At 38.1% G+C, this 25186-nt stretch overlaps 1 protein-coding gene across 4 annotated transcripts in view; it reads right to left on the minus strand.

Annotated features, from left to right (window-relative positions):
- Nucleotides 1-25186, minus strand: part of LOC117990561 (microtubule-associated protein futsch-like) — a 165952-nt gene that overhangs the window by 103838 nt on the left and 36928 nt on the right. For 3 of the 4 annotated variants that reach the window (XM_069506767.1, XM_069506765.1, XM_069506775.1), the window contains one exon: nucleotides 13888-13960. The exons of the other annotated variant lie outside the window; for it this stretch is intronic. The gene's annotated coding sequence lies outside the window, so the exon portion shown is untranslated. The remainder of the gene's footprint in view (nucleotides 1-13887; nucleotides 13961-25186) is intronic. 4 annotated transcript variants of the gene reach the window in all.

Here is a 25186-nt window from a genome sequence, read left to right on the forward strand (position 1 = left end):
GCCGTGCCGCCGATTTAGCTTTCCGGTACGATGCCGTGTAGAAACCAAAGGGGCATAAGTTTATTAAAAACTGCCTTACCCCTTCCAGGTTAGCCCGCTTCCATCTTAGACTGCATCGTCACTTACCACCAGGTGAGATTGCAGTCAAGGGCTAACTTGTATCTGAATAAAATTAAAAAAAATTAGGTACGTGGTTAAACAAACCCTGAAACAGCGATCAGGAAACTCTCGAAATACGTACCTTTAACAAAATGAAACAAATCGTAATTTAAAAAAAATACACCACTTCCCTCCCATAAAACGAAAAAAATAAATACATTTGAAAATGGCGCAGTAGGTACAACGCCATATTGTTTTTTTTTTCAGAGAATATATAGCTCGTGTAAGGATTCTAACGATACCTCATACATCCAAATCTTTTCAGGGATCAAGAAGTTATGGCGGAATAAAGACACTCACATCCACACTAATATTATAAATGCGAATGTGTGTCGGTCTGTCTATCTGTCTCTGTCTGCTAGCTTTTCACGGCCTAACAGTTTAACCGATTTTGATGAAATTTTGTACTGAATTAGCTTACATCCCGGGGACGGACATGGGCTTTATCCCGCAAAATAAAAGAGGTTTTTGATAACGTAAATCTACATGGGGTCGCGAAGTCGCGAACTCGCGGGCATTATCTAGTACATACATAAACACTGAAACAATACACTCCTTTTGGGCTGTCGTATGAAAAGTACTCTGCAACCGCAGACTATAGGCATCTTCTAGGCAAGAGTGCACCAACCTTGAACTCATTATATTGTTTTTTTTTTAATTTTCTACGACCGACATATCTTATTCCGGCAACTTTTCTCATCATGATGAGTCCGCCGATGGGTTCTGATGATGATACAAAGGTCTGAGGTTTCTTAACTCGAAAACTTACACTCATGGCTCAAAGGTCTAATATCTGCTACTCTATGACGGTCTAACTCGATGGTCGTACACATCGCAGTTATCGAATCGAGAGCGTTAGCGAGTCGCTGCGTGGAATCGATTATTTATTATTGGACATATCGGTTTACGCAACTGCGAGCAATTTCGTGTGCTTTTTCTTGTTTTGGGACCGGATAGATGTCTTGTTGCGTAAGTTTGTGTGTCTTCGGTACATTGCCAGTGATATAAATAATCGAGTTTTTTTATTACAGACTAGTTGATGCCCGCAACTTCGTCCGCGTAGATTTAGGTTTTAAAAATCGATAGGTTGTAGTTTTAGTGATTTAGTATTTTTCTAACACGCAATGTACTTATAGCGCGCAAAACTTGGGTCAATGCCCTTACGACGCGGCATTGACTCCGAGTGGCCTACTTACGCAACTTTCGTTGACTTCAAGCGACAGTCAGATGTTTTATCCATACTAATATTATAAATGCGAAAGTGTGTCTGTCTGTCTGTATGTCTGCTAGCTTTTCACGGCTCAGCGGTTTAACCGATTTTGATGAAATTTGGTACAGAGGTAGGTAGCTTACATCCCGGGGAAGGACATAGGAAATACCTTTTATCCCGGAAAATCAAAGAGTTCCCACGGGATTTTTAAAAAACCTAAATCCACGCGGGCGAAGTCGCGGGCATCATCTAGTTTGCAATATATCGTAAACTTTTACAAAAATTTTTTTTTTTTTAAATATTGTTTTCCGCGTTTTTTTCTGTGGTATGATATTATTATCAGTCATGATCAGCACTATCTCCTGTCTTCGTTTTTGCCAGCGTTCTGGGTACACCCTGTAGATGCTTAGGTCAAAGTTGGTTGGGATAGCAGCGAGACATGTCCGGGGGTGATGCATGCGCGCGAGTGTGGTCCGCCGCGGAACAATGCCGGCAATCTAGCATCGCACTATTGTGCCGGACTATCGCCGGACGCCGGACGCCGGACCCCACTCGATACTACACTAACGAAGTCATGCCGACTTGCTGACTGCTCGTCGTATCATGATCTACGGGAATTATGTTGTACGAATCATTTCATAGTTTTCTTTTATATGTTACTAGCCTATGCCGGCGACTTCATCCGCGTGGACTACACAAATTTTGAACCCCTATTTTACACCCTTAGGGTTGATATGAGCTTAATAAAATATTATGTCATACTGCTAATTGCAAAAATATTAACTACAAAACTTCTTTATAGACACTTTAAAACTGACAGACTTTCATACAAACATCAAACCCCTATTTTACCCCTTCAGGGGTTGAATTTTGAAAAATCCTTTCTTAGCGGACGCCTACGTTATAATAGCTATCTGCATGCCGAATTTCAGCGTGATCCGTCCAGTAGTTTGAGCTGTGCGTTGATAGATCAGTCAGTCAGTCAGTCAGTCAGTCACCTTTTCCTTTTATATATATATATATATATAAGATTACTAACTAGATGATGCCCGCGACTCCGTCCGCGTGAACTTACATTTTTTTAAATCCCGAGGGAACTCTTTGATTTTCCAGGATCAAAAGTAGCCTATGTCCTTCCTCGGGATGTAAGCTATCTCAGTACTAAATTTCATCGAAATCGGTTGAACTGTTGGGCCGTGAAAAGCTAGCAGACAGACAGACAGACAGACACAATTTCGCATTTATAATATTAGTATGGACTAGCTGATGCCCGTGACTTCATCCACATGAAATTAGGTTTAATAAAAATCCCGAGGGTATTTTTCAAATTTCCGTGACAAAAAGTAGCCTATGTCCATTCCCGGGATGCAACACACTCTCGCATTTATAATATTCGTATGGATATGGATTTGTATGGGTGTAGATACTGTCTTGTTGTAAAGTCAATCCCAGCATCAATTTTCCCCTCCAATTATATACGGGTACCTTCAAGTCAAGAGTGAATAGGCATCTTCTAGGCGAGCGTGCTCCTTCTTAGGCTGCATCATCACTTGCCACTAGGTCTGTTTGCAGTCAAGCGCTCGTCTAGAAATTTAAAAAAATGCAGTAAAGAATGTGAGTAAGGGAATCTCTGCCAGATGTGCGCAGACGCAGTCGCAGGCATGGACAGGTGCGGCAATCAATTAGCAAGGGGCGATGCTAGAGATTACACCACACGAGCTGTAGGGGCCCAAGTTGAGAGCGGATAGCGGTACCATTTGTTCATTTCATCTCATCATTCATCGCCGGCCCACTGAGCACATGTCTCTCTTAAATTGAGAATGGTTTAAGCTTTATCTACGAAGTCCGATCAATGCAATGTAGTCAAAATCAAAATCATATAAATATAGTACGCGACAGTTTTTAATGGCAATCGAAGTTCTCTCCACAGACCGCCCTTATATACCTAGATCACATTATGTTGACATTTTATTCATTACTAATATTTTGTTTTGATTGTACCTATGAAGTCTATGTATAACTTGTATTTTAATTCCTGTTTATTTTTATGTTTTTAATTTAAGGTAATAATATTCAAACACCAGTTACGGTAAAATGTATAAGGCTCATTAAACATTGTTTCAACCTATTGTACCTGCATTTTATTGAATAAATAATTCATTCATTCATTCATTCATTCATTCATCAGTGCGCGAAGCGATTGAAATTCGCAAACACCGGAATTTCAATCGAGGAGATTTTAAACTAGCAAGTATGTGGAATCCAGTGGTAGAATTATGCAAACCAAGACAGCATCGTACGACATCGAAAGTTAATAGTGACGTTGTGAGTGTATTTTGCCGGACAGCTCGTGAAGTTCCAGCGAAAAGAACAAGAAAGAGGGTAGTTCGCTACTGCCCTTGACAGCTCGAACTTTATCTCTCGCAGCACCGCAGTCCCGTCGTGACCACGACCCGTGCAATTGGGTTGAAATATCGACAAATAAAAAGTGCAATTAATCGTGGTATGTACCCGTTATCTACATTAAAGCATTTCGATTTTGGGTCATAATACCCATATACCGACCTTGGATAATGTGGCGTAGAAAGGGATAAACTTACAATTAAAATAAAGATTTTAAATATTACTTTTCTAACGTTTTCTTACATTTTTCAGAGGTCTTTATGATTCTGACGACTCGAATTATATATTTTCTGCTCCGCTGCCACTTCAAATAGAAAGAAATGCATAACAAAACAGGGGCTTAATGAATTCCACCACGTTGACTCGCTTCACTCTGACAATGCGATATGCTATACCTACTCGCGAGTATGAGACCAATCATTCTACTGTAACTGATAGGGGTAGGGTTGTCACAAATAATCCAGAAATAATAATTCTAAAACTCTTGCAACAAAAGCAGTAGGTAACCCATAATACTTAAAAAACTCAAAGAATCAGTCAAAACGGTTTGTTGGACAGAAATGTCTTTGTACCAAAAATAACCGAAAAATGACAAGGATATGAGATGCTTACAATCATCGAAGCTTACAACGCAGACGAAGATTACCATTGCTTAATACTAATCAAACAACTTTCCATATTATGCATAACGAGGAGACAACGTATCTATTGATATAGATAAAATATATGTCTATGACATCGTCGGAATGGATTTAGGTTTTTTGATAGCCCTATGTCCTTCTCCGGAATGCAAACTATGTCTGTACCGAAATTCGTCAAAATTGGTTAAACGGGTGGGGCGTGAAAATCTATCAGACAGACAGACTTTCGCATTTAAAATATTTTAGTTAAGATGTCAATGTATACTGTATATAAGTTAACAAATTGAAGAGTGTGACAACCCTAGGCTGAAAAAAGAGATGGTTCTTTAGATAAAACAAGATGTGCGCTAAGCATAAGCGCAAACATTGAAAAAATAAATCAAAACCGCATGCCAATCGCCGTCGCGGAGTTAAAACGCAACGCAAATGCGTTCTGTATCAATTGGAGGATCTTCAATGAGTATTTAACTCGAAGCCTATCTCGCTTCAATGTCTGACGGACCGATTCAAGCTGCTTAGGTACAAGGCATACTAGCGACGTGTCGCTTAACTAAAAGTCGTCAAACTCAGTTAAAGATACACAGCACTCGAATGTTAGTATGAGTAAATAAACTTCGTCTAATCTGTCTACCACGGAAGCATCTGGGGCTCATTCCATTATTACCCCAAAAAACCTATGAATGGAAAGGGGTCACGACTATCGGAAACAAGGTATACAATGCTAGCATTAATACTAACTCACTAACTCTAAATAAATAAATAAATAAATAATAAATTTATTCATAAGAATGCAGGTGACATAACATGGTTATAAAATTAGTTTGCGAGCCTTATGCATTCTACCTTAGAATATTGGTGTATGAATATTTAAGTATTACATTACAGTTAAATTTTTAAAAACATGTAAGTACATATAAATTACAAAATCTTTAAAATTATATAATATTCAGAAAGTAAATTAATTAAGTCATACAAAAATCAGAGAAAAAAAAAAAAAATAGAAATAATAACAGTCATTTAAATTTTTACATGTCATACAGAGGGGATACCTAACTATTGCACTACAAAGACCATAATTTATTTCAGTCATCTAATCTAAGTCATCAGATTTACATTATTTAGATATTATTTTAGACAAATTATTTGAGCTCATCAATCAAAAATTCCGAGATGTTGTAATAACATTTATTTATAAGCAGCTCATGAGTTTTCCTCTTGAAATTATTTATAGTAGTGTTTTTGTAGTTGTCAGGAAGTTTATTGTACACAGTTATTGCCATATAGTGTGTACTCTTTTCAAACATCTGTAGTCTTTTAGGAGGCACAACTAGTTTGTTCTAGTAAATATAACGTTTGTAAATTTAATATGAACTTCTACTGTGGTCTGAAATAACAGGTTATATTTTTTTTTATTGAATGCAGAGAGATACCGAGGTAATCTGTCTATTTGTGTAATATAATCTTCTAGTGGTTTTATTCAATTTAAGTAATATTTCTACGCCTAGCAATAATAATAATTATAGTCGAAAAAACATCAACTACAGTACCTAGCTTGCAGCATCACCAGCATTGTTGTTACCCTAAATATCTCTGAATAAACAAGCCCCAAAAAACAGCTACAAACTAAATGAGTCGAGAAAACTTTAAGCTTGTATGATAATTTACCAGTAGGTATATGTAGTTCGTTGAATTTACGCACATCCTAAGATGTTCATATCTTTTAAGTTTAAAATTTAAATCGACTAAATTGGCTTATTAAAACATTTGGAAAACTGAAATTTTTAAACAAACAGGTTCGTTTTTGTTTTTTTGAAATAGATCCATCTTTGACTTGTCACTACAACTTGTTCAGAAAGGCGACAAGGCAAAAAGTCATAGAAAAAAGTCCTTAATCTGCTCGAGCTATCTTAAATCCTATCTCGCCTCAAAGTCTGACAGAGCCAGGGCATCTCGCGTCGCAGCCAATGTACCTAGCTTTAGATCTCAATTCGTATCAACTCTCAGGAATTCTTCAGTTTTGTTTTGATCCAGCTTGTTTAAAATTACTTGAGCGTTCAAGTTTCTTTTTGATTTCTTTGTAAATGCTTGTATTTGTCAAAGGCTTGCGTTTTGCTACCATTGTGAAGTTGAATTATTGAAAGTTATGTTATGAGTAATGACTAACGAAAATGATGCATGGTCAAAGTCAAAGTCAAAGTCAAATCCATCACGGTCAAATCATATATAAGTAGGTAAAAATTGTTTTTCATTAAAAATGCCAAACTAACTACGCAATCGATAAATAAATAGCATTGACAGGAAATAATCAAGACGAAAATCATCAAGGTGAACTGCAAAGCGCATTCCTACAAGTTGTACAAGTGGCTCTAAAGATCAGTGTTTAACTATTGACCGTTCACTATAACTTGACGCCTAACGTTACGTTGGCACCATTGAAAATCAAACAATAATAAACCCTAAGTTCTAGGGAATAAAGCAAACCAAGCATTGCTGCCAACATAACGTCAGGGGTCAAGTTATAGTGAACGGACACGGGCAGTACTTGAATAATTTACGACTAACCAATTAATAAACTAAGTCCCAGCTACAATCACCTACAAAGTTTATGTTTATGACTCTATCAGAATTTTTGTGTTGCTTAGCGTACTTCATGATCATTATGATCAACCACCAATCGCCGGCTCACTACAGAGCACGGGTCTTCTCTCGAGTGAGAAGGGTTTTGGCCATAGTCTACCACGCTGGCCATGTGCGGATTGGTAGACTTCACACACCTTTGAGAACATTATAGAGACCTCTCCGGCATGCAGGTTTCCTCACGATGTTTTCCTTCACCGTTAAAGCAAGTGATATTAAATTACCTACTTAAAACGCACATAACTCCGAAAAGTTAGAGATGCGTGCCCGGGATCGAACCCCGACCTCCGATTAGAAGGCGGACGTCCTAACCGCTAGGCTATCACATGTTATCCCATTAGCGTCCGTGTGGATGTAGGTTTTAAAAAATCCCGTGTGATATCGTTGATTTTCCGGGATAAAAAGTAACTTATATCACTAAACTCACCCAAAATTCACGTTCCAGGGTAGCCCGCTACAATCTTAGACAACGTCATCACTTGGCACCAGGTGAGAATGCAGTCATGGGCTAACTTGTATTTGAATTTTTTTTTAAAGTCCAAATCACCTATAATAATACTAGTATGGATAAATTCCGAAATTGCCCTACTGGGAATCGAACCCGGAACATCCCACCCACCACAGCACTCACCACTGCGGCATGGACCTCTCCTTGACCTCCGACCGAAGAACTCTCGGTACCAACCTTGAGTAACATGACAATCCTGTTCAAAACTACTCGCACCCAATATTTTGCCGTCTTGTGTCGACATTTGCGAAATATCGAGCCATTGTGAGTGGTCAACACACGCCCCTCGGTGAACATAACCAAAATGCCAAATGTGCAATTTGTAAGGATTTTATTTAGGGTGGTTGTAGACTGTCGTTTTATCCGCGCGTTTTACGCTCGTTTTGGAATACGCGCTTATAACGCGTTCACACGTTAGTGTTTATCTCAAATTATGATTGCGAACACATGCCAATAGTAAGTGCGAGACATCTTCTCATTACATACTTCGCAATTTGGGAGAATCCCTTTTGCGTTTTCCTCATTAAATGTTTAAACTTGCCTAATGGCATGTGCCCGGATCTAAGTCTAAATGCTATAACTTTACTAACTTTATACGCGCGCTAATGCCGATCTATATTCTATACCTGCGCACGCGCACGAACAATGCACACAACACGCATCATAAGAACAGAATGTGGACGTGTCTGCGAGATGTTTGCGGGCGGTTCGCTGCATGTTATACAAGTCACGCCGTGGACGTCATGTCCGTGAGTTTTTGGGAGTGTGTACAAATATTGTGGTACACGCGTTCGCGACATACACGTGCGTAAAGAGGCAGTGAATCGTACACAGGTGTTCAAAGCGCAATGCATGCACGAGTGGTGCGCGCAAGCAGGTGTAGATTGGATGTGCTATAATTTTGCGCTTCAATAAAAAAACGCGCGTGCACGCGCTTATTCTGGCGTGTTCTCTCGAACAAAATAAGTCAGTTAGAGCAATATGGATTGGCGTCTTCACGCCTCGCGCGTATACGAGCTAACAAACGCATATGCTCGTACGAAATGCGTGTATTACAAAAGCCGCGCGTAGGGTTGCCAGGCGTCCGGATAAAGCCGGACATAGGTAGGCTTTTTGATTGTGTGTCCGGCCAAAATAAACGGTGTCCGGCTTGTCCGGCTTTTGTTAGGCTTTTTATATTTCGCAAACGAGTGCGGCCGAGCGCAGGCGAGTCGACTGTCGGTCGCTCCCGTAGGCGGCAGTGCTGCCTGACAACAAGATTTATGACAATAATAAAAAAAGCTTGATTTTACATACAATTTTTTTTTCGTACCTATTAATACTAAGACACAAAATCCTCAATATTGTAGGGTGTCCGGCCTTTCTACCCAAATGTCCTGCCAAACTGGCTGGTCTGTCCGGCTATTAGGTTTGGCGACCTGGCAACCCTAGCCGCGCGTATACATGCGTACTAAAACGCGCTTATCCTTATAGGTATCAGAAAAAACGCTAATCTGCAACCGCTCGTACTACTTAACCTACTTGATGTCTTAATTAAAAAACCGTTGAGTTATTTATTTTCCTTTACGCCTGATTATAATGTACGTTTCGTATTATAAATATACTTATTTAATAAAACGAGCGAACTTTCAAAAGTTAAAAATTGCTGTTTCTGAAGGGGGAAAAATGCGTGTCGATTAACCTACTCTTCTTAGTATTCCGTGCCCGAAGGGTGTAACGGGACCCTATTACTAAGCCTCCGCTGTCCTTCCGTCTGTCCGTCAGCGGGCTGTATCTCGTGAACTGTAATAAAGTTGAAATTCTCACAGAATATGTATTACTATTGGCGCTATAACAACAAATACAAGTAAATTAAAAAAAATAGAAAGTAAGAACATTATTGTGTATACGATGGTATACGGAACCCTTCGTGTACAAATTCAGTTTTCGGTTCGTTTTTAGCAAGGCAGTCATGTTTTTTTTATTTTATTAAATAGATCTTACGAACTGTTTGTAACATTTCTCTGTTACACTGATTTTAAAAATAAGACAAATTGTGTTTAGGAGTTTTGCAAAGAAATATCTGAATTTGATTTGAATTGCAATCTTATGAAACTGATAACAAACTGTTTCCCATACACATTACGTTACACGCAACAAAAACCTATAGTACAATACCATGATACAATACTTTTCCCATAGCGTAAATAGTACAAACTATTCCATCATTGTATTTTCAACCTTATTACAATACCATAAGATTCACAATTCTCGATTCGTTAAAGTAGGTATTTGTAACATGCTCTCACGCGCCTTGGCAATAGTAGGTATTTAGATCGGTGACTATCAAAAGAACAATTAAAATTAAGAACAGACTACCTAATTGTTTTCTTGTTGAGATTTTTTTACATTACACGCTCTAGTGCGGTAATTTAATGGCGGCCTTTAGACATACCGAAGATAACAAGTTGTAATTGTCCACCACCTTTATGCTGATGACTTACAGCTCTATTTTTCTTTTAAACCTCAAGAGTTTCAAGCTGCTGTAAGCCTTGTTAACGATGATCTTCATCGTATTTCAGAATGGTCAAAATGTAATTCTCTCGTATTAAATCCAACGAAATCTAAGTATATTCTGTTCGGCACTAAACAGCAGTTAAATAAAGTTGTTACGCAAGGTGACGATATAAATATAAGTGGCAATGCTTTGGAGCGTGTCTACCTAGCGCGTAATTTGGGTTTGCTAATGGACCCCGACCTGAGGTATGAAGAGCATGTAGCGGAGAAGGTTCGCAATTGCTTCTATCGACTGAAGACAATTTACAAAGTCCGTCATTATCTCTCACAGGAACTGCGTATTCAGTTGGTGGAAGCGTTGGTTCTTTCAAAACTAAATTACGCAGATATTGTGTATGGACCCCGGCTATTATGTAGGACGAAACGGCTCATTCAACGGGTGCAGAATGCGTGTGCACGTTTCTGCTTTGATATTCCTCCGCGAAATCATGTCACTCCTTTTTTGAATAATCACAGATTACTTAAAATGAGATCGCGGAGGAAACTGCATCTCGCTGGCTTACTTTTTGGAGTAATTAGGCTGGGTAAGCCGTTTTACCTTGCTAATAAGCTAGTCTGGGTCGCCGATGGTGAATCGGATCGTCTGAGAAGCTGTCGTAATCGGCTCCGGGTTCCAATTCATCGTACTGCCGCTTTTAGAGGATCCTTTACGTACTCCGCAACTAAGTGCTGGAATAATATTCCTCCACCAATCAGAGACTCAAAAACTATTTCTACTTTTAAATTAAAACTAAAAAAATACCTTTTAGATAAGCAAGTGGAATTCCAGGATCATGTGGCGGAGTTCTCATTTCTGTAGTTTCATGTATACAAGTATTATGTGTATATATTTATATATGTGTATATGTATGTATATATAGCTGTGTTTTATATATTATATACAAACTTAACCTGGTGTTAACATTTATATTAAGATATAATATTTATATACCTATAATATAATTATGTATGTGTGCTTAGTCTTTGTTTTAGTAATAACTAGTATAGTTACAGTCTGTGTTAGTATAGTCATTAATAAGTATAGTTGTTAGTTAGTGATTTTTTATTTTATTAATTTTTTATGTATCCGTGTGTTTCATTAGTTTAGTTATCATTAGTTTATAATCCGTGGCGTCACCCGGTTCAGGGTACCAGCTGAAAATCAGCGCTGTATGTCCTTGTGCAACAAGGCATACAGCATAATGCTGAGCTGGGACCCTTTTTTCGGGTTGTGCCACACAATATAACAGTTTGTTCCGGCGCTTCTTTTGCTTGTTCTCAGGTGGAAGAAGAGCCGGAACAACCAGCTCTTAGCTTTAAGTTGTGATGTGTGGCATAATTTGTATTAATAAACGTCTTTTCTTTTCTTTCTAATTTAAAAAATTAAAAACGTCGTGTTTTTCCAAAAAATTAACTAAAAAGTAAAAAAAAAAACATTTGGAAATGGCGCCAAACATCCTCCATAGTTTTTTTTAATTACAGCCAGTTTCACTCGGGATGATGGAATAATTCTAACGATACTCCTAATCATATACATATATAAAAGGAAAAGGTGACTGACTGACTGACTGATCTATCAACGCACAGCTCAAACTACTGGACGGATCGGGCTAAAATTTGGCATGCAGATAGCTATTATGACGTAGGCATCCGCTAAGAAAGGATTTTTGAAAATTCAACTCCTAAGGGGGTGAAATAGGGGTTTCAAATTTGTGTAGTCCACGCGGACGAAGTCGCGAGCATAAGCTAGTCATACATGCTTCTTAATTATTTATTTGTGTTTTTGTGTTTTCTTTGGTTATTTATTAGTAAGTTGTTAGAATACTCAATTGTGTTAGTTTATCTTTTAGTGAAGTAGGTAGGTTTAAATTAGTATGTAGTACAGTTTTTATTATAAGAATAGATATAGGTGTATGAATAGCGTTAAGGAAATATAGTAGTAAGTTATGTACTTAGTATTAAGAGCGCCACCTCGCCAACAAACTGGCCCACCAGTTTGGCGAGATAGATATGTAGGAAACTTTGTAAAATTATTATGAATAAATAAATTAAAAAAAAAAAAAAAAAAAACATATTATAGTAGGCGACAGGTCGAGATGGCCCCGCCAGACACCTTTTTAAACTTTAAGGGCGTCTGGCAGTGGGTTTCCAGTGCGGTGATTCTCTAACTCAGTGTCTAACACTGAACGATAGCCACAGAGCTCATTTTTTAATCCGTTGAAGGTTTTCTATGAAAAAATATTTTAATGCCACCTAGTGAAGCAGCAATGTAGAATTAACCAAGCGTGGTGGCTATCATTTAGTGTTAGACACTGAGTTAGAGAATCACCTAGCTGGACACTAAGTATCTGGTAATGCATGACGCGATTTCTAATACTATTCTGAAGAAAATATACAAAAATTAGGCTTTATACTTTGACGTACGACTTTTTACACCCATATTATCTGTTATCTACCAAAGCCACCATGACCCAAAATTATAATACGCAGAGAAACTTTCAGGTTTTATAAAATAACAAGGGGTCTGGCACGCGCTGGGTCTCTCTCTCTCGCTATTAAGTTTTCGCTACGACTTTAATAAATATATCAACATGCCTATATCATAAAATACATATTACAAGCCATCTCTTTGGAAGGAAAGAGGAAAAGTGTCACCGAGAACAACATTATATTATGATTGATGTAATGTTTCATAACCACATATAACGTAACGGCGTACTAGTTTACATGCCTTTCTTTTGTGGTGAGCATATACAAGCACTATGTACTTATATGTACGAGAAACATATTATATGTTGTACTTTGATTACATAGCTATATCAATACTTAAAAGCTAAAAAACGGCCAAGTGCGAGTCAGGCTTGCGCAATGAGGGTTCCGTACTACAGTTTTTCTTTTTTTCGACATTTTGCAGGATAATTCAAAAACTATGATACCTACATAAAAATCTGTTTTAGAATGCACAAGTGAAGACCTTTCATATGATAGGTACCCCACTTGATATGGTTATCTTACTTAGAAAATTGAAAATACTAATTATTAGTTCATGACCACAATTTAATTTTTTTTGGTGTGATCTAACCCTAAATTCACGGTTTTCAGATTTTTCCCCAAATGTCAGCTATAAGATCTACCTACCTGCCAAATTTCATGATTTTAGGCCAACGGGAAGTACCTTGTAGGTTTCTTGACAGACAGACAGACAACAAAGTGATCCTATAAGGGTTCCTGTTTTCCTTTTGAGGTACGGAACCCTAAAAATTAAAAATATTAAAAAACCGACTTCCAAAAACACTACAAAGTAAAAAATAACATATTATGTTTCTATGTAGGTACGTGTATGCATGTTGAAGTCGGGCGAGCTTCACGCTTTGATTTCTAGTTTATTTTATTACTAGCGACCCGCCCCGGCTTCGCATGGGTGCAACGTAAAAACTAATGTGGTGTCATTGCCTCGGAAACTCTCAAATGAGAGGAATTTTTTCCGACCTAATTCACATTAATTCAATTTCTCTAGGAATCTCAAATTTTTGAGAACTAAACTATAGCTATAAACCTTCCTCTTGAATCACTCTATCTATTGGTGAAAACCGCATTAAAATCCGTTGCGTAGTTTAAAAGATCTACGCGTTCATACATACATACATACAGACGCGGGAAGCGACTTTATTTTATACTATGTAGAGAAGATGCTCGCCCGACTTCATACAAGGCAAGACCGTGGCTAGTAGGTGAAACCTATGTCCAGCAATGGACGTCTATTGCTGAATGATGCTGAACCTTTAGTCAATTACCTTGTAAGTGATGCAGGAGGCCACGATAACGTAATCACTGATTGTTCCTCGTGACATTCAGCTTGGTGATAAACTGCGAACAAACAAACAAATAAAATGTATAAAAGGAAAAGGTGACTGACTGACGACTGATCTATCAACGCACAGCTTAAACTACTGGACGGATCGGGCTGAAATTTGGCATGCAGATAGCTATTATGACGTAGGCATACGCTAAGAAAGGATTTTTGAAAATACAACCCCTAAGGAGGTGAAATAGGGGTTTGAAACTGGTGTAGTCCACGCGGACGAAGTCGCGAGCATTAGCTAGTTAAGAAAATGTTTTTTATGTCACCGTTTTTATCTATAACGGAATTTCATGAAGTTGCAACAGAAGGTTAAGATTTACACATTTGATTGACTAAGAGCCCGTGAGGGCCAGACCTTTGTTAATTTATAAAAGCTGAACGTTTCTGTCTCCAACACAGGTAGAAACGATCATCGACTATAAAGTTTGGTTAATCGCGGCTTTGCCAGATAACAAGCGGCAATGAAAAGCTAGCAAGCGGACAGACAGACACAATTTCGCATTTGTAATATTCATCATCATCATCATGATCAACTCATCGCCGGCTCATAGTCTACCACGCTGGCCATGTGCGGATTGGTAGACTTTACACACCTTTGAGAACATTAGGGATAACTCTTGGGCATGCAGATTTCCTCACGATGTTTTCCTTCACCGTTAAAGCTAGTGATATTTAGTTATGTAATTAAAACGCACATAACTCCGAAAAGTTAGAGGTGCGTGCCCGGGATCGAACCCCCGACCTACGATTAGAAGGCGGACGTCCTAACCATTAGGCTATCACAACTTCATTTTATAATATTACGATTGAAATAATAATTACAGGTAACATCTCATCAATCATAAATTAAAGCTGTATGATGAAAAAAAACCGGCCAAGTGCGAGTCAGGCTCGCGCAATGAGGGTTCCGTACTACAGTCGTATTTTTTCCACATTTTGCACGATAATTCAAAAACTATGATACATAAAAATAAATAAAAATCTGTTTTAGAATGCACAGGTGTCTTGACTACTTAGAAAATTGAAAATACTAATTATTAGTTCATGACCACAATTTAATTTTTTTTGTGTGATCTAACCCTTAATTCACGGTTTTCAGATTTTTCCGCTAAAAATGTCAGCTATAAGATCTACCTACCTGCCAAATTTCATGATTCTAGGTCAACGGGAAGTACCCTGTAGGTTTCTTGACAGACAGACAACAAAGTGATCCTATAAGGGTTCCGTTTTTCCTTTTGAGGAACGGAACCCTAAAAAACTGTAGTTATACCTAATTAAACAGTGTGCTAAAACGGTCGCATCCGCCATTTAGTTCAAATTACAGATAACTAGTAGAAATCGAATCTGGATTTCAATTAATAAATTATAAGCCGCATTATTTTATCAAACAGATTAAAAACTTGAAATTAACATCAATGTTAACCTATATTATAGAAGGAGAAACTGAGTGTCTGAATATAAATCAACTTAAAATTATTCAAACTGCGCCGAGTCTAGAAAATTAACAATTTAGGTACATGTATTTTCGTTTTTGCTAGCGTTCTGGTTACATACACCCTGTATGTAACCAGAACGGTAGCAAAAACGATGACAGGCAGTGGCGTGCAGGTCATAGAGGCATAAATGGACTGCTTACCCCAGTTGTATATTTTTCATTATGACCTGCCAGTAAACAGGTTTCCTACCTAACTAATGCCTACCCTGGCTCCAAATCCTGTGCACGCCACTGATGACAGGTGATAGTACCTACTTATGATTACTGATAATATGATACTACAAAAAAAACGCAAATAAAACATATGACTGACGCTAGAAGTCAACGAAGGTTGCGTAAGTAGGCCACTCGGAGTCAACGCCGCATCGTAGGTGGGGTATTGACCCGAGTTTTGCACGCTATACATTGCGGATTTAAAAAAAATCACTAAAACTACAAAATGAGGCAAATGGTTATTGGTATTGGATTGTATTTAGGTAGTATAACAATAACGCTAAGTTTTACTGGCGTTCTGGTTACACTCTGTTTGTAGTTTGTATCGGTATTTAAGCGTGATACAAATTTTCCTTTAATTACAATAGAAAGAAGATTAGATTATTTTTTATTGTTTCAACGACCTATTGAAAGCTCTGCAAATTATTTTTATTACAAAAATAATACTTTAATTAACATAATCATTAATTAAGTAAGTATCGATTTAAATTAAAACTGCTATCCATAGAATAAAATTATAATAATATTTTGTATAGAAATAATTTTTTTATTACTATTAAAGTTAATTATACCTATAAACGCGAGATAAAAACAGGGTTTCGATATCGAAATTCAAAACTTTCTCGAAATCACCTACCCATTCGAAATTCAAACACTTAATATTGATCTAAGCTAATTAGCCGGCCGCGGCATTCCGCAAAGCGCAGTAAGGCGCAGAACGATGCGCCCGCGCCGAAAGTGAAACCACTAACTTGTAGATCGGTCATTGACTCTACGCAAGGTAGGCAATAGGTAGGTATGCCAACTGGAGGCTTTGGTGACCAACTCTTCCATCTTCCACCCTACTATAACACTTCAGGGTTCCACACCTCAACAGGAGAAACGGAACCCTTATACGATCAATTTCATTCATTTCATCACACAAAAAAAATTAATTGTGGTCATGAACTAATACTAATAATCAGTATTTTCAATTATAGAATAGAATAGAATAGAATGTTTTTTTATTCATGTAAACTTTTTACAAGTGCTTATGAATAGTCAGGTAGTTTTAATTTACCACTGGTTCGGAATGCCGTTCCTACCGAGAAGAACCAGCAAGAAACTCGGCGGTTGCTCTTTTTAAGTTTTCAATTTACAATGTTATTATACCATAATATATATTATCAAAGTAAGATAACTATATCAAGTGGGGTATATATAAAAGGGCTTCACCTGTGCATGCTAAAAGAGGTTTTTATGAATCGTGGTTTTTGATTTATCTCGCAAAATGTTGAAAAAATACGACTGTACTAGGTACGGAACCTTTTTTAAAATAACGAAGATCTGGTCGTCCCGGGTTCTTAGTCCATAAGTAAAATAAATGGAATCATTTTTGGAATAAATCAAATGTGGTTTTCTAAAAGATCTGTTTCTATTAATTAATTGTTCATAAAAACTGTTTATGAGGACTAACATAGGTACCTAATAATTATAATATTTTACTTTAGAGAACAAAAAGTGTTACCCTTAGTTACTCATCAATCTATTTCCAACCTTAACGACAACAGATTTACGTGTTAAAATAAAACTCTAATCTCCGTAACCATATTAATTAAAGTTTCATAAAAAGCGTTACAACAATGGAAATTTTGCAAATTATTGTAACTTTTACTTTTCAATGTGTGGAAGCGTATATAACATCTTATTCTATACTAGATGATGCCCGCGACTTCGTCCGCGTGGATTTAGGTTTTTGAAATCCCGTGGGAACTCTTCAATTTTCCGGGATAAAAAGTAGCCTATGTCCTTCCCCGGGATATAAGCTAACTCTGTACCAAATTTCGTCAAAATCTGTTGAACGGTTGGGCCGTGAAAGGCTAGCAGACAGACAGACAGACAGACAGACACACTTTCGCATTTATAATATTAGTATGGATTTTTATAATTTTTATGATAGTGTTTTTACCTACACTTCAAGGAAATTACTAAATAATTTTAATCGGGCGCGAACCCAGAAGATGCAGGTTCGATTCCTGCCGGTTACGCAATTTTTGATATGTGTAAAATTATCTTATTCTATATCTAGGTGCCTACTAAGCATAATACAGGGTGTGTGTTTGACGACCTCCCTGGCGCAGTGGTGAGCGCTGTGGTCTTAATAGTGGGAGGTCCCGGGTTCGATTCCTGGCAGGGGTTTGAAATTTTATAATTTCTAAATTTCTGGTCTGGTCTGGAGGGAGGCTTCGGCCGTGGCTAGTTACCACCCTACCGGCAAAGCCGTGCCGCCAAGCGATTTAGCGTACCGGTTCGATGCCGTGTAGAAACCAAAGGGGTATGGGTTTAATAAAAACTGCCATACCCCTTCCAGGTTAGCCCGCTATCATCTTAGACTGCATCATCACTTACCACCAGGTGAGATTGCAGTCAAGGGCTAACTTGTATCTGAAATAAATAAAAATAAAAAAAAATGTTTTCTGCCTTTCGTAATATCAGTGGGTGTATGATAACACCTGACTCGTCTACTCGTGTTACAATACTGAGCAGCACACACACATTGGGTAACATAGTAAGATCCAAGGCTGTTTACTACACAATTTCCCAAATCATGCCCATTCATTCATTCATTCAATTCATTCGGAATAGGTTTATAGGGTTCCGTACGTCAAACGAGAGAAAAAGAGGTCAACCGCCGAATCCAACTCGGTTGGGCAGCGTTCAGGAAGCTTCGAGATGTCTTCTTGTCCAAAATTCCTCAGTGCTTGAAGACCAAAGTCTTCGAACAGTGCGTGTTGCCAGTGATGACATATGGATCCGAGACATGGTCGCTAACTATGGGCCTCGTAAGAAAGCTCAGAGTCACTCAGCGGGAGATGGAGAGAGCTATGTGCGGAGTTTCTCTACGTGATCAAATCAGAAATGAGGAGATCCGTAGGAGAACTAGAGTAACCGATATAGCTCAACGGGTTGCGAAGCTGAAGTGGCAATGGGCAGGGCACATAGTTCGTACAACCGATAGACGTTGGGGTCCCAAGGTGCTGGAATGACAACCTCGCACCGGAAGACGCAGCGTTGGAAGACCCCCACTAGATGGACGGACGACATCAGACGAGTCGCAGGGAGCCGCTGGATCCAGGCGGCGTAAGACCGTGGCGTGTGGAAGTCCCTACCAGAGACCTATATCCAGCAGTGGACGTCTATTGGTTGATGATGATGTACGACAAACGAAAAAACGTATTCATTATAGGATTTTTTTTAAACCTCGAGAGCTAAACGGTAAAAGCGAACGAAGTCGCGCTCAATCGCTAGCTAGTTATGAAAATTTTAGTCAACAACTCGACGATTTAATTACATAACTCGTCATAATTAAAGTATGGGCAATAATACAATTCTCACAATAAAAACCGGCTAAGCGCGAGTCAGGCTCGCGAAACGAGGGTTCCGTACTACAGTCCTATTTTTTCGACATTTTATACGATAATCCAAAAACTATGATGCATAAAAAAATATAAAAAAATAAAGACCTTTCATATGATATCTACCCCATTTGATAATAGTTATCTCACTCGAAAATTGAAAATACTAATTATTAGTTCATGACCACAATTAAATTTTTTTTGTGTGATGTAACCACAAATTCATGATTTACAGATTTTTCCCCGAATGTCTGCTATAAGATAAATTTCATGATTCTATGTCAACGGGAAGTACCATATAGGTTTTTTGACAGACCGACAGACAGACAACAAAGTGATCCTATAAGGGTTCCGTTTTTCCTTTTGAGGTACGGAACCCTAAAAAGTGAGTGATCGAGCAAACACGTTCGCCATATTGGTCAAATCTAGTTAAGAATTACTTTCCAAAGTTCATAGGCGCGGCTGACTAATTACTTTCTCAAGTCTTGACGTCATCGACTCCCTTCGTGGCCTTCTATGCGTTCCAATTGAGAAGAGCTTCGCCAGTTTACGACAGAAAGGGCGTGTGTGCACTCATTTGAATTCGGTTCGTATCCGTGATTCTTCGAAGTGGCCGTTATACTCATTCGATTCGTATTTTTATCAGATATCAGTGCGCAAACTTAGTCTACCACGCTGGCCAAGTGCGGATTGGCAGACTTCACACACCTTTGAAAACATTATGGAGAACTCTCTGGCATGCAGGTTTCCGAACGATTTTTTCCTTCACCGTTAAAACAAGTGATAATTAATTTACTTAAAACGCACATAACTCCGAAAAATTGGAGGTGCATGCCCCGGATCGAACCCCGACCTCTGAATATGAAGTGGACGTCCTAACCACTAGGCTATCACACCTTCAGAAATGTATCAGTATCACTACCCATATTATAAATGAAAAATTGTTTATTTGGTGGTTTGTCCTTCAATCACGTCGCAACGGAGCAACGGGGAAAACTTATGGAGAACTCTAAGGTATGCAGGTTTCCTCCCAATGTTTTCCTTCACCGTCAAAGCCAGTGCAATACCTCAAAAAGTTACAGGTGTGTGCCCGGGATCGAACCCCCGACTTCCCAAATAAAAGACCGACGACATCATACTATGTAAAGCGAAAGTATATGAGAATGAATTAATAGAATCTAATATTTGTATATTCTGCGGAAGATCATTAGCATACGTTCTCACTTTCTATCGAGTAATACAGTTTTTAGTGGGCGTGGGACCACATGCTGCCTGCCATTTTAGCGTTTAAACCACGGACAAGTTGGTTTAAACCAGTGTTTCCATGTACACGGTAATTACCGTAGATGCACCGTAATTCAGCCCTAATCTACCGTCAAGGTAATATGGCCATTACCTTGACCGTGTCACCGTAATACAAAATCACGTTAAAAATTCATAATATACTGCGTAATAGTAGTATTTCGTCCTTATTCAAGCAATTAGGAAGGAGTAAAATGTAAAACTAATGAGATTTAACAAAATATTAATATGAATAAATCCGTATATGAAAAAGATATTGCTATGCTAGGAGAGTCAGATTCAGAATAATATTAATAGCTGATTAAAAAGCTAATTCGTGACGTTTTTTCTTTTAAAAATGACACGGTAATTTACAAGGTATTCTTTTAGCTAATCTACCGTAATTTAATCTAGAAACACCGTAATTTTAACCCTTGAACACGGTAATTCTCAATTTACATATTATGGAAACACTGGTTTAAACTATCGTGAGTGATTTCCATTATACAAGTATGACAAACCGGCTTCACTCACGTGCTTAGTCGACGTTAGCCCGACTAATTTCGAACCCATCCGGGTCCTTTTAGGGTTCCGTACCTCAAAAGGAAAAACGGAACCCTTATAGGATCACTTTGTTGTCTGTATGTATGTCCGTCTGTCTGTCAAGAAACCTACAGGGTATTTCCCGTTGACCTAGAATCATGAAATTTGGCAGGTAGGTAGATCTTATAGCTGACATTTGGGAAAAAATCTGAAAACCATGAATTTAGGGTCAGATCACACAAAAAAAATTAAATTGTGGTCATGAACTAATAATTAGTATTTTCAACTTTCAAAGTGAGAGACTATATCAAGTGGGGTATCATATGAAAGGTCTTCACCTGTACATTCTAAAACAGATTTTTATTTATTTTTATGCATCATAGTTTTTGAATTATCGTGCAAAATGTCGAAAAAATACTACTGTAGTACGGAACCCTCATTGCGCGAGCCTGACTCGCACTTGACCAGTTTTTTCATAGGGACTCAATTCGTAATTTGACGTAGCTTATGCCCGCGACTTCGTCCGCGTGGACTACACAAATTTCGAACCCCTATTTTACCCCCTTAGGGATTGAATTTTCAAAAATCCTTTCTTAGCGGATGCTGATGCCAAATTTCAGCCCTATCCGTCCAATAGTTTGAGCTGGGCGTTGATAGATCAGTCAGTCAGTCAGTCATCTTTTCGTTTTATATATTTAAGATTAAATTAATAACTGTTGCCCGCGATTTCGTCCGGTTTGATTTAGAATTAGAATTTTCGAACGGAAACCTTGGTTTCCCTAATTAGACACATATACCTTGGTCAGTTTTTTTTTATTTTACCTTATATCTAACCCTTTGTCTCTACTGTACAAATAAACTTGAATACACAGAGCTTATGAATATTATCTCCGAAGTTTTCCCGAAAGGCTATGGACAGGGTCCTATCGATGATAACACTGATCCCCATGACTTATCAATGTTTACTTTTTGATAAGTCATGTTAGAACTTTCATGATATTTATTATTATTTACCTGTACTTGCTTAAGCAAGCAGTACCTAATAGCCCAGTGGTTAAAATCCCGAAGTCAGAGAGTCCCGGAGAGAGGGATCCCGGATAACTTTTTGGAGCTACATTTTGAGCAATTAAATATCACTGTGGAGGAAAACATTGGTTCTCAAAAGTGTGTGAAATATATCAATCCGCAATGGGCCAGCGTGGTGGACTATGGCCTAAATCCTTCTCATTCTGACAGGAGAACCGTGCGCAGTGGACCAGCGATGGATTGATCATGTTGATGATGATGATGATGATTCTGTTACAAGTTAGCCCTTGACTACGATCTCACCTAGTAGAGAGGCACAAGAAGAAAAAGAAATTTTGGAGATAAATTTTCTTGCATTTTCAGTTTCATGTTTAACGGTGAGTTAAGACTTTCTTTATTTTCCATTGACAATCCCAATAACAGCAAAAATAGAATTGTATCAGCTTTCAACAACAAAAGAAAGTTGTATGTGTGTAGTAATTTTTGCTGCTATCTTCTACGCTCTGATTGTTTCACAACAATTTCCAATGTTCTGGTAAGTTAATAGATTCAATTCAATTTCAAGTTGAAAGGTACAGCGACAGATTTTAAACCTAGCCTATTGGATCCAAATTCAAAGGAGATCGCCCGTGAACGGGCCCTCTTTTGTGGCGTCGTGTCAAAACTTAAATTTTTTTTTAATGTGTTATTTTTTTTACGATTATGTTTTATAACGACTTTTTTTCACTCTATTATTGAAAATATCCACAATTACAGTTAGAATCGTAAACATGCAACATTTATTTTGAAGAAGTATTAATTAAATATAACCTCAATATCAGCAATATAAAAAATAAGATTTCTTTATAACCAGGGTGAATAAATAGAAATAGTTTGCAGAATATAAAGAGTAAATTATTTGTCTACAAAATAAAATTAAAACCATGGTGACATAACAATTATATTAGGGGGGGCCCAAAGCTCCTAAGAAAATGGGCAATCTCTTTTAATTTGGTTTATTGCAATTTGTAAACTAATACGACAAAGTAGGCTTATGGCATTCAAATTGAGCCCCTACAATTTACACGCAAAACAGATTTACACGCAAACCTGTTATATATGATTTAAAAACAAACATACATCTGCTTGACCCATAGAATTAGAATGAGATGCAGACCTCGAGATTTCGGAATGTATGAATATTGTTGACCGACTACGCCTTATGTGTTCGCTGGGGCATTTACTTATCTCCATCTATGGCGCAATGGAATGACGGGCTTAGGCCTCGTTCACCATAGTTATCTGTACTAATACTATAAACGAGATGATGCCCGCGACTTCGAACGCGAGGCTCCTATGTCCTAGTCTAATAATGTCCAAAAAAATTATAGCCAGTGTCACTCGGGACGATATACGGATTCTACCGATACCACATAATAATATAATAATAATAATATAATATATTTATTTATTTAAACAACTCAGTACAGTAATCAACTCTCTGGAATCCTGACCCCTAAACTAGGAAATCCCGTGTCTTAGGGGCCAGTGCCTTCCCAAACATAAGATATGAATAGTTAATAATTTACAGCTAGGTATTACAACTATATAAACTAAATAAATAAACAAAACACAAGGTTAAAGCGTGAAACAAACTATGGGACGCGTCCGTAAGCTATGGCTAAGAACCGTTAATTTACATACATGTAAATCTTTTTAGCATTTTTTATTAGTAGTACAATAAAACTTAAAGCTAGCCTTATCTAATTACTATGCAAATCATGCCCGCGTGGATTGGTGCCAAGAATACTGGCTGCATTTCCGCGCTGGACAGCCAGGCTGATCCGTTGCGCAAAAAATGAGCCAGCCCTTCCTCACCAGATGAGGCAGTTAATCGCGATGAAGTAGCTCGTATTTTTTTTTAACACTAAGACTCCATGGCCCCATGGTCTCCACGGCAAACGGAACAAAAATGTAACTTTCAGGATTTCTAGTTGACTAGGGAACCCTTTTTTAGGGATTTTATCACATTGTGAAAATGGTCACCAACAAAAGCCGATGGAAACAGATAAAATCCATTCGAGGGCAAGGAAGGAACGATCGACCGACGAGGAAAAAGAGAGAGAGAGAGAGGGAACCCTAGAAAGGTGTAAAAAGTATTCCTACAGTTTGTGCGTGGCTTAAAGTTTACTGAGTAGATAAAAATAAGCGTGTAATAAATTACTCAGCATATTGTGATAAAAACAAGGTCGAGGTATATTGGTTTATGAGGTAAACATAGTAATAATATGTGGTAATATTATAAAATTAATGTCATCACAGACAAGTAGATAGCTTAGGTAAATAAGTTTGTAACTATTATCTAATCTGTGATATATTATAAGCATAGGGAAATATTGTTGTGATCTCATCTTCTTTCTATAATATAAAAATGAATCACTAAATGTGTTGCTGATCGCAAATCTCGAGAACCGCTGAACCCATTTCGCAAATTCTTTTTTTATAATATTCCTTGAAGTACGAGGATGGTTCTTACGGAGAGAAAAATTTAAAAAATTTTAATCGACTGTTAGGCGGAACGGAGTTCGCCGGGGCAGCTAATATTATATGTTTTAATGTATAAAACGGGTACATACCACGATTAATTTTCATTTTTATTTGTCGATATAATACAAAAATTAATCGTGGTATGTACCCGTTTTATACATTAAAATATGTCGTTAAACCACGAAATATGTATAATATCTACTGTAGATATAGTAGGTAGTTCTTCTGACAGACGATCGACTTCTGCGGACTTTTCTGAAATGGTAGATTAATTTAATCAAATAAATATATATTTTTTGAAGTCAGTTAAAAAATTATTGCTAGAAAGGCGACCTTGTACCCGAAAGCACAGCATTGGCACTTACTTAAAAGACCCCCCCATTAGATGGGTGCCAGCCAGGTAACCTCCCAGTGTGCTGCTTGGCCCCTTTCAGATGCGTCCGAAGGGAAGAGCAGTATTTCGCCCGCCCCCCAGTAACATGTCTAATAAATAATCTGTCTTCGAGGGTATTGTTGGCTATGGCTAATGACCTGGCAGGGGGGAGGTTTCTCCGCATGTCCCTCTGACTAGCAGAAGGCACATTGGACGAAGCGAAGGATGAGAGCTGGCGGGAGCTCCGGGTCGGAAGGCGCACTTCGTTGGTGCGCCTCGGACTTGGGGTAGGGGGACTTCGCGAGTGGGTTCCCTGAGAAGGGTCCTTAGGGACAACCCTCCACCTCCCATGGGCCCACCAACCTCTCGGTTATATGGG

Source organism: Maniola hyperantus, chromosome 2 (assembly GCF_902806685.2).
Source record: "Maniola hyperantus chromosome 2, iAphHyp1.2, whole genome shotgun sequence".
Classification (NCBI taxonomy): Eukaryota; Metazoa; Arthropoda; class Insecta; order Lepidoptera; family Nymphalidae; genus Maniola; species Maniola hyperantus.